Source organism: Seriola dumerili, unplaced genomic scaffold (assembly GCF_002260705.1).
Source record: "Seriola dumerili isolate Sdu_G_001 unplaced genomic scaffold, Sdu_1.0 BDQW01000079.1, whole genome shotgun sequence".
Taxonomy (NCBI): Eukaryota; Metazoa; Chordata; class Actinopteri; order Carangiformes; family Carangidae; genus Seriola; species Seriola dumerili.
The window spans coordinates 1,150,587-1,165,374 of NW_019174334.1; the positions used below are offsets into that span (position 1 = coordinate 1,150,587).

The window sequence follows — 14,788 nt, forward strand, 5'->3', positions numbered from 1 at the left end:
TGGGGTTTAAAGTCATCCCCCTAAATGTGCTCCACAGATTATTACCCTGCTCACACTTTGGTTCAGTGGAGCAGGAAAACGCTAAGAACCTCTATCTGTCCTATCTACTTTACTCTGCCTAATTTAAATCTGAATTTAACCACTTTTGGTTAGTAGTGTCTTGCAGATTTGTCAGACCTTTGTGTGTGCATTTGCTGTGAGACTGAGTGTTAGCCTGTCACATTGTCTCAGTCTGTGGCTGATAAAGTGACATAGTTGTGTCAGCTGATCTCCTCTTCCCCTCCCCTCTTTGCTAACATGGCACCTCCTTATCCTCCTGGAAGTCTGCTTCCACTGTATAGCCTCAGGCCTCCACGGGAACTAATTCCTTACAAACTGTGAGAGGCAATAAAAGATGGTGGACACACACAATAGATATGCAGTTGACATGCAGACCAGTCACAAGATGAGCTCCAGATTGTCTCAAAAGCATGATACAATCAGCTGTGCATACAAATTGTTCTTTCTGCCCACACCCTTTCACACACTGCAACTCATTGCAGTCTCATGCATTTACATGGCAGTTGCAGCCATACACACATTTGCTTTCTCTTGTCATTATGACTCACCCTTTACGATGCATCTTATCAGTTTCATTATGGTTCTTACACATTTGTGTTTACCATCCCTGAGGTCCCAGCTGAAGTAGCTTGCAGTTGCTGCTGGAGCAACAGATTTAAGGGCACCTGGCACAGGGTTGTGTCTGCATCAGAGATGCTCAATGAAATCTGCTGGCATGGTTCCAAAGTGTAATAAATGCCACTGTTTTATGCGAGGATCTGTGTATATGCTGATCTTACCAAGACTCAAGGATTATCAGTCAAAATAGTTTAAATCTTCAGTAGCCTCTCTCTTCCTGAACCTCTTTACAAGACATTGAAATTAAAACTGAAATTTTCTTTTCTTTTTTTGATTGTTGTGCTTTAGTCATATTTGAGTAAGACATAGAAGTCTATTCCAGTTCACTTTTTGTTTACCTGGAATATAGTATAAACTATGCTATTGTTAATGTAGATGAATACCCTATATACTATATTTATGCTAATATTAACACAAGTAAGGGCACTGTGTTTATGACAGTCATTATTTAATTTGTTATGACTTGTTTGACGTGCATCAAACAAACCCTCTAAGTGTCAATATTTCATGTGCACTGAGTTCAGTACCTCATTTTGTTTGTAAAACACATGCAACCCTCAAGCAGAAATGATACTTTCACTTTCATTGTTCAAAAAAGGTGTCATGGCTAAGGAGAATTTCAAGCATGACAGGCCAAACTTGTACCATTTTTTTTAACGTCTGACATTTTCAGGCAAAACACATATACAACATCCTGTCTAATTCTTCATATCTTTTAAGGGTTTTCTGAGCATCGGTGCTTTCTAGATATGTCTGCCTTTAAAGATATGTTACCGTAAAAGTTCCCCACAGAAACCTAGTACAACCACATTCCTGTAATGTTTGTTATTGAACTTCTCCACTGACTTAAATGAGTATCAGGTGCCTTGTTCTGGGACATCACATAACTGTAAAGATTTAGATTCTTAGAGAAAGTCCCATGGCAAGTACATGGGTTTAAACCAGCTATGTCCTTATAAAATAACACTTCATAACCTTTAAGCTGTCACAAGCTCAATTTGCTGTGAAGCATGGATACTTTTGTGACTTTTGTTTCAGAATATAAATGTGGGGAAACCTTTGTTTGGCTGAATAATCTAATCGTATTATTTACCACACACCGCCCAAATGTACCCCCCACCAAAAAAAAAATCTATTGATTATTGGTTAGGAAGGCGATCTTGACCAAAGCTTGCTGTTAATAGAGCTAAAAGGCCAGGTGTTTTCATTAGGATAGGCATCAGTCTTAATTCTTATTGAATTGAAGGCCATCAGTGGACCATTCAAAAAGCACCCAGTAGGGGCTCCATTGGTGTTTAGCCCCTCTGTGACCTGGCCATTATGGTCAATTTCTAGCACATGAACTATCTAAGCATTGTCCTATCTGAACCTTGTTAGCCAGCTCATTAGCATTGTTAGCTCAGCCTGGGTGACAAAGCCTTTCACCCAGAGGGAGCCCTTTGCCAACTCCGAGAGAAAGAAAGGATTACAACTACTCCCAAGGTGTGACTTTAGAAAACCTTTCTGATCACCGCACATGCTCACTCTGCCAGTGTCAGAAATTCCTTGTTGTACCAGTGTACCAGATTCAAAACCGTATGAACTTGGATGTGAAATCTGTTGTAGTCATTAGGTCACTCAGTTTATAGTGGGTTTTTTTCTGTTCAGTTTCATTCACAAATGTTATTGTTTCACTTTGAACTGACTGGTATTATTTTGTTTTGTCCCAAACGGATAGGTGGTAAGGTAATGAAACTGTCTATTACCAGTTATGGTTTAATTGGCTGCAGTCTGTTCAAGGGGAGCTTGAACTTTTAACCTGATGATCTTTGACCTCCCTATAAATACCAACAGATGGTTGGACTCTGAGTGTATTGGGCAAATTAGATACTCCCATGATCCAGTATCAGGTTTTGGAGAAGGTGCGAGCTTTACTGTGATGGTGTCTATTACTCTGGATTCATTTGTCTTTGTCACTTTGCATATTTGTATTGTGTTTTTATTTTTTGAAACAAGCCTCATTTTTAACTTACAAGTAGCTTCATCGAATGTGTCATGGAGGTACTCAAGGGTAACATGAAACTCAATTAATGTTGCTGCTGAAGATCAGTGTCAGGCTTGGCAGGGCAGTTTGTTTTTGTTTAGGTTACACCATGTGTCAGTCAGCACTATTGTGCCAAGTAGAATAGCCCTTCAAGGATAGAAAGCTCCCCAAGGAACACACTCTTTTCCTTATGAGAGCTTCTGCTGCAGTGTGTCTCGATGCTTTGCACACTTGCATGGAGGCATTTGTGCATGCATACTTCTGGTGTGACTTGCCACTGGTCTTGTATCACTCCACTAATGTCACCAGCGGGTCCCCACCCTTAATATCACAGGAAGCATTGGCATGGTTCAGCTGATCTAATATGTGCGAGGTGGTTTGGTTTAGTCTTAAACAGCGAATATTGCCTATACAGGCTCACATGGGGCATAGACCTCACATGTAAAAGTATATAAAGGGAATTAATGTCATCAGCAGATACACCAGGGTCCTGGGATGCCAGCAGTCAGTTAAAGTAATGTAACTGCACGACAGATGCTCCCTGCAGTATTGCTTGTAAAACAGTGTTTTTCTGTTTTGCTCTCTGAGTAATTTCTCCCTACTGTAGCTGCTCATTGATTTTCTGAGAAGAAATTCACCATTATTAAGTAGATCATTGAAGCAATTGACTTAAGTTTATGATCAAAGAACAAACTCATCTTACTGTAAAATAAATCTATCACTCAGAAGTTTTTCTGATCCAGTTTGGCCATTTAAAAATGATTACAGTTAAACTAGTTCAATAGAGTGTTTTCACACTCTGCCTTATTCTGTCACTCAGTCCACAGATCAAGGGCTGGACTGAGACTGAGCATGTGACAGCATTAAAGCCCAGAGGAAATTCCTCCAGAGGATGAGAACTAAGAGCCATGCAGGAAAGGGAAAAGGAAAAGAGGAAGGTGGAGTTGAGAAATAGGGACTTATGAAATTACATTAAAAACATCAGATTGACTGTCATTCAAGACTATCAAGCTCTTGATAGTATTACAATGTTTGTAATTTACTTGTATACAGAAGCAGAAGATTTTATATTTAAACTGTGCATTTAGTCTCCTTCTATTTTAAACCCTGACTCATCACAGATTTCAGCTTGTTTGTGTGTGGTGTGTAGCAGTTCAGAATACTGAATATCACCTTTCGACATGGCTTCCAGCTATGGACTTGCGCAGGGTTCAAAAGGGGAATCGGTTTACTCTCAGTTATGTCAGCACATGACATCACGTGAGTGCATTCCTCAGCTGGCTCACTTGGCAGGTATTTGGGAGAAATCACCCAGGCCAAGAGGGGCTGGCTGGCTCTCGCTGCATCAGGCTACATGTACTACAAGACAAGTTCTTCCACAGAAAACATTTCATTTAGAGCTTTTTTCAGCATGGCCAAATAGCCTGACAAAGTCCTTTTTTTTTTTAGTTAAAAGTTGCATTTTCTAATTATCCAAATGGGAATATGATTTAAAATTGAAACTTTTCTCCTGTCTAATTAATTGTGTGCCGTGATTAAAAAGGCACACTGTGTTCCACAATGTAATAGGCCTTGAGGTCCCCCAGGAAATGAAAGGACTCTAGACGTAGACGCTTAACTTGCAGCTCCATGCTAACTTAATGCAACCAGTTAGCACTAGATAAAGATGACTTGTGAGTTTGAAGCACATTAACAGTTAACTTAATAAAGTTACTAAAGTTGTTGAGAAAGGGTTTTGACATTTTGCTGTGTGCACTTGGGCTTTGCATTCTGTTGACTGACAACACAAACAATCCTAGTACAAAAGCATTACACAGCATTTTGTGTTGAAATACCCGTTTTCTTTCTAATTAGCCCTTTTCAGCTGTGTACTGAAACTGATGAGTCAGTAAATATTGCTCAGTGGGGTTTGGCTGTGAGAGCTTGCAGTATGACTTGTAATATGAATGCTGTAGTATAGCATTACTTTGTTTTTATAATTTTTCTATGCAGATCTTGTGCAGTTTTCACTGTGGGAGCTTAAAGTAATTTAGTTAATTGTGTGAATGTCAAATCCAATATGGACAGCATGAGGTTGGATGGTTTTATCCAACCAGGACACCACAATAGACCTAAGCATCCTTGTATCCCTCTCTGAGTAGTTCTTTTCAAGGTTTTCTCTTGGTTTTTTTTTATGTGATTTTCATTGGAGCTGTCCATGTCCTGAGTTGAAGGTCAAAGTGTGGGTGGTGGTATCACTGTGTGATGTTTATTGTTTGCAAATGGTGGTACTTTCAAAGCATTGGTAAACCATAGCAGGAAATAAAAGCTATTCAAAAATGCAAAACAAAAAGTATCAAGATTATAACAATTGAAATACATAATTAGAGTGAAACAATTAAGAATTAATCAGCCACTATTTTGATAACTGATTATTTGTGTCAGTCATGTAGATTTTCATGCAAAATTGTCTGAAATTCTCAAGTTCCAACTTAACAGTTGTGAGGATTTTCTGTATTGCTTTGTCTTTTTGAACTTAAATAATGTAAATAAATACATTGTTAAAAATAATCAATAGATTAGTCTTAAACATAGCAATAGCACAGTATATTGCAGCTAGAGTGTTCCGTCATAATACACTATTCTACCTTTGTGCTGATTCATTCTATGTACTGCATATCCAAATTTTGCTGTTATTTCTTCCAGCAGGGAGAAGTGGATGATGCTTAAAGGTTTCCTAGCATTACCGTCTTGCAGCAATGGCCTGAGGGACTCTCTGGACTGAAACCAAGGTGAGAAGCATAGCCAGAGCCAACTCTCCTTTTACGCAACTTTGCTGTGCAGTGTGGCAACTGGATACTCTGTCCAAACACAAAATGACCAATTGCACAGATGATGCAAACGTCTAAACTAAAAAAAAACTAAAACTTTTTTTTCTTTTTCTTTTCTTTTTTTAGGGATTAGACTTGACCTTATGAGTGTCAGTGAAAACATTCTCACATGTCCCCTCCTGCAACATTTGTTTCAATGGCTTGTGTCCCTATCTATGCTATTTAATTGGATAAGTGCTCCCAGGACATGCTTTGTATTCTAAGCTGATTCTTAGAAGATTTGTCTAGTTATGAGGGAAGACCTTTGATGATGGTTTTGATACGAAAGCCTTGAGGCATTTTTCCACCGCCAAGAGATGAGCCACATAGTTAAAACTTTGTTTATAGATCAGAATTCAGTTTTTAACCATGATTTAGTTTCAGGATCTCCCTGACTTGTAAAGATAACACTGTGAGATGGAGGCTTGCTGAATTCTCTTCCCCCTATTTTCCACACAGTCCCACGTTTTTTTTCTTTGTGCCTGGCAGTGTCCAAATCCAACCGATTTGTAAAAGTGAGGGCTGCATCCAATAGTCCCCTTGGTCGGCAGTATTCATCTATCTTGTGTGAAAAAAGCTCAACTCTTAAAACTATTATTCCTGCTGCAAGGCTGTGTTACTTTACAGGTTACAGTTCAGATGGTGCTGGCTAGAATGTGTCTTTTAGGATTACTGTATTGCCAGCAGTTCTTACAACACCATTTTCAGCACATTTATCATCAGAATACTGGTTTGCATTGGGTGACATGAGTTTGATTGCAGTTAGTTCTGTATTAGAATATGTGTAGTTTTCTTGCCCTTGAGTCATCTGATAGTATGCAGTCAGACTCTCAATCCAGTTTATATTTCCTATGTAATATAGCTGATGCAGTGCACACAGAGCAGTGCACAAACTGGTTTTGTATAATATCTGTTGACAGGTGAGTGTCATGAACAGAATGCAGAGGTTTAAATGCAATTTTATGCCAACAGAAGCACTTTATAGTGCAACTGAAAAATGCAAATTTATTTATTTGCTTAAAGCGGCTACGCTCTATCAGTATGTCAGTGTCATAAATTGAAACTGCTAGGTTATTGTTTGTACCACTCAATGGTGGCACAGCGAATTAGGAATAGTGTCCAGTGTTTAACAGGGTGTTTGCACAATAGCTTACAATAAACAAAAGGATCACAGATTTAGATATATAGCAATCCTGATCAATTAAAACAAATAAGCATGGGAGATCAGCTCAGGATGTCGCAATATATCACCTTATATAATAATCTGATTCCCGTAGTGACATCTGAGTCTCCCCCATGGCAATGCTCTCAGCCACAGATGAACTGTTGACTGGATTGTTGCGGAGAGGTGCTTATTTATACCAGTTAATCAATTTTACCATCTTTTGATCGTTGTCTCTCTTCGCCCTCTTGATTCCAGCTCTCTTTTCCTTCCACTGTTTCTCTCTGAGAGCCAGAGCACAGCATCCTGTCCTACACCAGTAACCCACAAAAATGATATGTGATGGATTAATTTGCTGGTATAGGCACAGGTAAATGCGAGTGGTCAGCATGTGAAATAAAAAAAATAAAAAAAAACATCGACCTAATTAGTCACCATTATTTTTTTTTGTTGCAACCTCTCAGTTCATCATCTTGAACTGGGCACTCACTTGGAATATGTGGACAGATGGTTATTGCAAAATTGGTTATCTTTCGTCACATCATTGTGCATTGCATCTGAAAGTGGAAGCTGACTGAGCGAGTGCTTTACACATCTAAATTGGACAGTACATCACACAAAACAAGAGATAACCTCTGACCAGCCGTCATCTGTATGATGTTTAAAGTGAGTGACTGTGTAGCCTATGTGTTTAATTAACGTTAAGGGTCGGGTCCAGATTTGATTTAGGCAGTTACCAAGCTTTGCGGGCGTGGGTTTGCAAAACTGACCCCATGCAGGAGTGTGTTCTGTGCTTATTATACAGAAAACCCTCCCCTTCCCATCCTGCGACATCCTGAAGTGGCTGCCTGTGTAAAAGATTCATGAGCGTGATCAGCTTTCAGTAAATGGGTGGCCTGGCTCTTGGTTGCACTCCAGCACTTTAGAGCCATTACCTTGCAGTGATTCAAGAGTGGACAAGCTCTTGAGTGGGACTTGGTAGAAGGCAAGGTGCATACCTCTCAGTGTGTTTATGTGCGTTTGTGTCAGGTTTTTTTGACACGTCATTTGAAAAAAATTGCTTTGCTTTTCTTACCAAGTAACCCAGATAACTGGGGCGGGGGTGGGAGGGGTAATGTCATTGAGCTGACTCTGAAAACTGGACAGTGCACACAAGAGGGCGAGTGAAGGAAATGGAGCTTGAGGAGAAAACTGATAGTTAACCTATGCACTTGAATAATGTTATTACTATTATTATTATGGTACTGTAGTTACAGATTGGAGTCTGTGAAAAATGACACTCAGAATCTACTGAATACACCTCATACACTCAGTGAACCTTTCTGTGAAAAAGGCCCATGACCTGTTTTTGTTCCCTTTGTTTCACCATCTTCCTCTCCTATCTCTACACTCTGATCTCTCATTTTCTCCCAAGCTCGCTCTCAGTCATTGATCTGATCCCTCTGTATGTTCAGAGTGACGTGCCCATCACTCAGGTCTCGTTAAATTCACCCAAAATTCAAGGTTTCAGCTGCTCTTAATCTCCTTCAATCCATCATCACATTTCTCCTTCCATTTCCCTATGCCTCTCCCTTGACCCAAACCTAATATCACAACATCTGGTTCAAGGTAACAGCAGCTGTCAGCGGGGCGAAAGTTCACTGCAGACCCCCACCCAAGTTGTGTTCTGTTGAAATCGATATTGTTTTTAAATACATGTTTGTCTTTAATACCATCTGACATGGTTCCAACACGTTTCTGTGTGTTTTGGCTCTCGCAGCACTTTTTCTCACCCTCGCAAATATTGAGATGTAAAATGAGAAGACCTGAGTCCTCTGGGCCCCTCCCCTGCCATGATTTCCTCTTCAGTTTGGAGGGAAATAAATGGCCCATGTTGCAGCCCTCCAGAAGCAGTCTTTATTGGTGCGCTCTTGTTCACCATTTCTCTCTCGGGGCCTGTTGTGCCAAGAAGCCATGTGAGGACAGATTACACACCAGCGAGACATTGTTCAGAGCCCCACAGTGGTTTTGCACTTTCCAGAAGGGCCCTCATTATTATAGTGCAGGAGACTTCAAACACTTCCCCAATAGCTTTTGATGCAGTTTAATGCACAGTCATGCCCAGCACTCTCTGAGCACCAGAAGCACTGGGTGTGTCTCTATAATCAAAGCCCTTCTAACCCACATGATTACAGGAATGGCACACTGGCACATGCCCTCTCCCCCTGGCAATCAGACACTGATTTTTTTTCTCCCGACATCCGTTTTTTCCCTCCATTATACTATGACTGGAATAGGTGATTCTGTGTTTTTTGAAGCCCCCCCCCCTCATCTGGTGATGTGCCTGCAGCTCGGCTCGCTCTCTGTGGTTATGGCAGATGGATTTAGTTTAAGAAAACTGTCTAGTAGTAGTACTTACATGTGATTGTTAGAAGGAGTGTCAACGTGTTTGTTTTGTTTTGTTGAGAAAGACATTACAGTTGTGCTTAACAGGCATCTAATGTGGAGGAAACAATTCCGTCATCTTTTTTGGTTGATGCAGTTAAAATCATCATCCCAATATTGATAAAGGTATTTTCCAGCTCCAGTATTCACTCAGTGGCTACTTAATTAGGTACACATGCAAAATGTAATGCAATCCAATACAACATCTCAGCAATTAATTCTACTTTTAGAAAGATGACAATGTTCAGTTTTGATTTACACTGTCTGGAGGTATTAATTTAATGAACTGTTTATTGCTGAGGTTGTAGTTTGCAGTGTTGTTGAACCTGACTGCGTTATATTAAGAGATGTTTATAATGTTTTGCCCACTTCATTTGCAATGGCTGAATGAATATATTTCAGTATAATGCTGTTGAGTAGAACACCGCCACTAGCAACGACCTATAGCTGATTTTGATTTACAACCTGCTTGAAATTTCGACCACAGAGATTTTTATAGTGTTAAATTGATGTGATCATTTCTTTACAGAATTAATTTGCTGAAAGTCAATAAATGATATAGTTTAATCATTATCACAAATAAGAGACTTTTATCATCACCACTTTGCTTTGTATCTATCTATCTATCTAAAATATCAATATATTTCTTTTTCAGTTCTTGTAACTGAAGTGAAAAATAATTGGCCAACTCACTGGCATCAGTGATTATACTCCTTGTTTTAGACTGTTGCAACTGTTTTCCTCTTACTATCACAATTCTGGAAAGATATCAGTTTTTACATCTCTGTCACACTAGTTGGAAATCTGACAAACAGGAGATGATGTTGCGACACATCATGTTGTGGAGCTGCACATCTGCAGACCAAAATAGAACCTGGAGTCCTTCCATTGAACATGAAATTGTGATGTTTGGACACTAGCAACACAGTGCCATCCTGACTGGTTTTGAGCCGGCATGCATCCCACAGCACCATGTCAAGCCTGGGCGGTGTAGCATCACCTCTGCCTGGCACTGTGTGTCCTCTGTTAGGTGTATCATGTCATCATGTCATTCGGACAGCCTCACAGGTGCAGTTAAAGGTTTAATTTGTTGAGCTTTTGAGGTGTTTATTGTAGTGTGATACACCATGTCGTGTACAGGTTGTACCAGCTGAGTTTGACAGGAGGAAATGTTGTCGTCTCCAGCACTCCGGGCAGCAGCAGCCCCTTGTTGTCTCTGCATTCCTCCCTGGCCAGACTGGTTGGCTCCAGCTCAGTCCTAGAGAGTCTGCTCTTGTGACACCTAAGATATAAGCAATGACACACACCTATGATCACCTCCCTCAAGAGCACCCAGCGCTTTCAAAGTCAATTGATTTTTAAAACTTTTACTTGTGTGTTCATCTGTGTGTTGTCTTATTTCTTGTTTGGTCAAATTACCGGTTTGTTACTTCATTTCTGTGTTGTTATATACAGTAAAATATTATTTCATATTTCACATACCTTAGCATAAGATGTAGTTGCAAAGTTGTGTTGCTGAGGGAGTGTTGTGGCTGTTACTGTGGTTTAGTAACGTAACCCTTCATTTAGCCTTGTGAGTCAGACACACAGATAGACCATGATGAAGATGAAAACCTGTAATGAAGTGAGAAGTGTTGAGTTCACACTGGCAGAGCTGACCTGTCAGCACACAAATATACAATTATGTTTGCTGTGTGTGAGAGAGACGTGAAGGGGGTAGAGTCCGCGTCGAGGTGTTTACAACGCTTGTGTAAGTGGAAACCGAAATTCATCACAACTTCATAGTAAAAGCAAAACGGCAACATGGAAGAGTATATGCTCCTATAAACCTCATGACCCCAGAACCATTTCCAGTCAGATCTTGAGTTTATTCTTTCCTAGTGACCGTCAGCATGCCAGTGCTTTGCCAACAACAGCAAGCAGTTGGCCAAACTAGCTGTAAATAGAAGTTCATAGTCTAAGTGTGAAATGCTTCCCTTTTTTCTATATGGCATCAATTTATAGTTGGCCTTTCCCTCGAAAGCCTGTTGGACTAATGTTTGTCAGTAGGGTGGTGTCATCTTTTCTCTTCCTTTGATATTCTCCAACAGGTATGCATTGTCTATGTTCATAGAGGGGGAAGTTTAAGTAAAACCAGGTGCCACTTTTTCCCCTTGACTGTTTCTCACCACAGTGGAAATATGGTATGACCAGCTGAGGTCCGACCCATCAGTCCCCTGGCTATGATTTCTGAAGAACATCTGTTTGAAAGCTGCATCGGTTTCATTCATCTTTGAGTGAATCTTGACCATCCCCAATTAACCTTACACTGATTTCACGCCATCTATGACTAACATAAGGTAGCTCGCAGTAACTGATGGGCTATATATCTCAGCTTACAAAACTAATGAACTAAATGAGCTGACAGCTTGATGAACTGTAAATTTGGTAGATGCCTTCCAGTACATGCCAGTCAGTCTTGTACATAATGAGGTCATTCACCCCACCCCCACTTATCCTGTATTGCTCTGAGTCAATGATATCCGCACACAGAACAGGTGTACCAATGGATGATAGTCTGTTATGCATGCATGAATCCACTGTCTGCTCAGTCATGTTACGACAGCTTTTAACTTGGCTTTGAGGTAATCACATTTTCTACATGCAAGCTAAAACTACTGCTAGCTGAGTCTTGAGTTTAATGTTGCAATAAACTATAATTTATTCCCTTTAAAATGTTTTTCAGTTATTTTGTGTTTTTCCCCCTTAACACTCCTTCCTTTACATTGATGTTTAGATTGCAGTAAATTAAATTAAATGGGACATTAGGCTAGAAATGTTTTTCCTTATTTGATTAGAGCAAACTTTTTTTCTTTAGGAGTCCTAAATATTGAAAAGCAGTTGAGAATCTCCCTGCTTGCTTGAAAGCAATTTCCTTTCATTTGTTTCACAGCTTCTCAGTTGTGTTATTAGGGATGTCACTATACCAGAAATTTGGTAGCTGATACCAATGCCAGTGAAATTCCACAATTCTCGATACCACAGCAAAAACCATAAAAAAACAGAGGCTGCTGTGCACACACGGGGCAAGCTGAATCGACAGTCGACACACTGAACTGTAATGACAGTAGCCTACAACAGTCGCCATGTTAGCCTAAACAAGCTAACATTAGCTGTCGCAATTCACAAACATTAATAACTGAAACTCACTCACCCTGAATTCTGTGTACAGATGCTTAGATAAGTCTGAAGGTTTCCTCTGTTTGCATACTGACCTTCGGTCATCTGTAACTTGTCCCTGATGATCTGCGTCAAATACAAAAAATCATTGTATATGTATGATAATATGATAATAATACCAGTCGCCATGGACCTGTTACTGCAGCTGCACTTTCTGCTGCCCTTCAGCATGTTAATTATTTCTTGTTCTTATTCAAATTTGATGTCAGACCAAAACACCTGTAGAATTATTATACTGCCCTAATCAGTCCTGGAAGAATCACATCTCCAGGACCTACGACACCTTTGGTACCTATGGCACTGTAGAAAAACAAGTACCATCACATTTTTCAGAATTTTGGCAGCAACTTGATACTGAACTGTCGGTTCTTGTACCATCTCTAGTTGTTATGCTTTTCTTTTTCTTTGTTTATTGACTGAAGTGTGAGTGGATCATTACATGCATGTGTCATACTTAAAGTAGATTGGCAGGCATCATCATGGACTAAGCTCAGAGCCCTATCTGTCTGTGTTATCGATGGACGGCTCCATTATCATCATCATCGTCATCCTTAACATCACTGCCTCAACGTGTTTGAGTCTGTGTGTGTTGTGTTTGAACGTGTAACAGACAGCTGCGTAGTATAATGTTATGTACAGATTGTTTTCATTGTTAATACAACATTTGTGCATTAGACAAAATCTTCTGTCACACCAGATGTGCAGTTTCATAGGACATGTTCCTTTACATTATTATATTTATTTAGAACAACAAAAGATGCTGTTTCTTAGAGGAGAAAAGTAGGAAAAAATAAATGTGTTAAAGAGCACGTGGGTGAGAAAGGAGACTTAAGTTTATGTCCTAAACACAACAACACTGATGCAACATGCCACCATTCACTTGCTTCCAGACTTAGTGTTGTTCTCCTAGTGGCTGATGTTGATAATTAACTCCGTGACACAGCTCCATACAGGAAGTGCTGACACCAGTGTCCAGCTGTTTATAGCTTCCCATGGATTCAGGGCATTCTGCAGGATTAGAAATCCCTTGCTAGTCTGCCCATGTGAAGATCGGACCCCCCCCAGCAACAAAAACGGCCTGCCAGCCTGTTGGCCGGGCTGCCTGGCTGTCTGTGTTGGTGTCATTGAAACGTGCCTGGTACTTCCAGTCTCCCTTATTTGTCTCAACGTACAATGACCCATCATTACTGCCATGTCAAGGAGATGAAGGCAACCAATCATATCCGGCCCAGCGGGACAGGCACAACCAATCAGGTCTAGAATCCCCATGGTAACTTGTGCTGGAAAGCCCAGGCACAGCCAATAGGGACAGAGAGTGCCACTTAGCTATGAGAGTTTAATGGCCTGTTTCTGTTGTCATTAATAAAAGCACACAACCTCTGCTATAGAGGCTGTTATAATTCCAGTGGACAGCACAGTGCCACAGCATAAAGGCACCCTGATGGCATTCAAAAGAGCATAATGCAAGGACACACGCCTGATTATATTTGTGTATCATTATCTGTCCATATACCGTACAGGCCAACAATGGTGCTCAGGTCGCCCGTCAACAAACCGGTGGAAATGTGTTTTACCCTTCAGAGTCTCCTCTGCCTCTCCGACCAGTCACCACGGCTTTGACTTCATCCATTTGAGCACAGACCCTACCATTAGCTTAAAGTAGGTCACTCCAGGCCAGGAGGGAGCCAGACTCAAGTTTGCATGGTCACTAGCTCCCTTTTTAGTTTAGCCTGCTTCTGCTAAGCTATGCTCTTCCACTCTGCTCTACATTGTACTGTGCTGTACTCTGTTCTGCCTTATGTAATGGCTGAGCAGTGAGCGGTGTGTGTCATAGCCGTTTCCATGGTTAGAGTGGCTGAGAGTGTATCACAACACAGCATGCCCCAGCCTTGTGCACTGTGATAGGCGCAAGACTTTAATTTCTTTCTTTGGGTCTCTTCTTCATTTCTGATAATCTCCCTCTCTCCCCTGCTTCCATAACCAAAGCATATCTTGCATGAACCAAGAAGAAATTATTTGTATGCATATACTTTTAAATGCCACATGTTTTGGAAGAAGACAAGTGTTCAAATCCTTCTACGCAGCACAAATCCTCCTGAAATCCATGCCCATTAGCCGCCATCAGATCTGGTGCAGATGATGGTGGTAATTAATAAGATATTACTTTGATCAATAATTGATTGTCTTTCATTTAGTGGCATGAAGTTCAGCCCGTGCTGACTCGCTGGGTAAGAGGAGGAGGAGTAGAATAAAATATATGTTGGTGTGGAGGATGCTCAACATCTGCGGAGGGGCAATCTTGCCCAAGTCTCCAAAGGCTCTCGACTTGTCACGAATTACTCCAAGCTGTTTAGATGAAGAACGCAATGCAAATTCATATCGTAACCTAATGGCATTTTAACTTGAGCTGCAGAGAAGCCCAAGATAGTAGTA

General features: G+C 40.6%; 1 protein-coding gene across 1 annotated transcript in view; it reads left to right on the forward strand.

Annotated features, from left to right (window-relative positions):
• The window catches only part of ncoa2 (nuclear receptor coactivator 2), a 53,343-nt gene that overhangs the window by 8,338 nt on the left and 30,217 nt on the right, over nt 1-14,788 (forward strand). Inside the window, exon 2 of the mRNA XM_022744261.1 lies at nt 5,387-5,472. The gene's annotated coding sequence lies outside the window, so the exon portion shown is untranslated. The remainder of the gene's footprint in view (nt 1-5,386; nt 5,473-14,788) is intronic.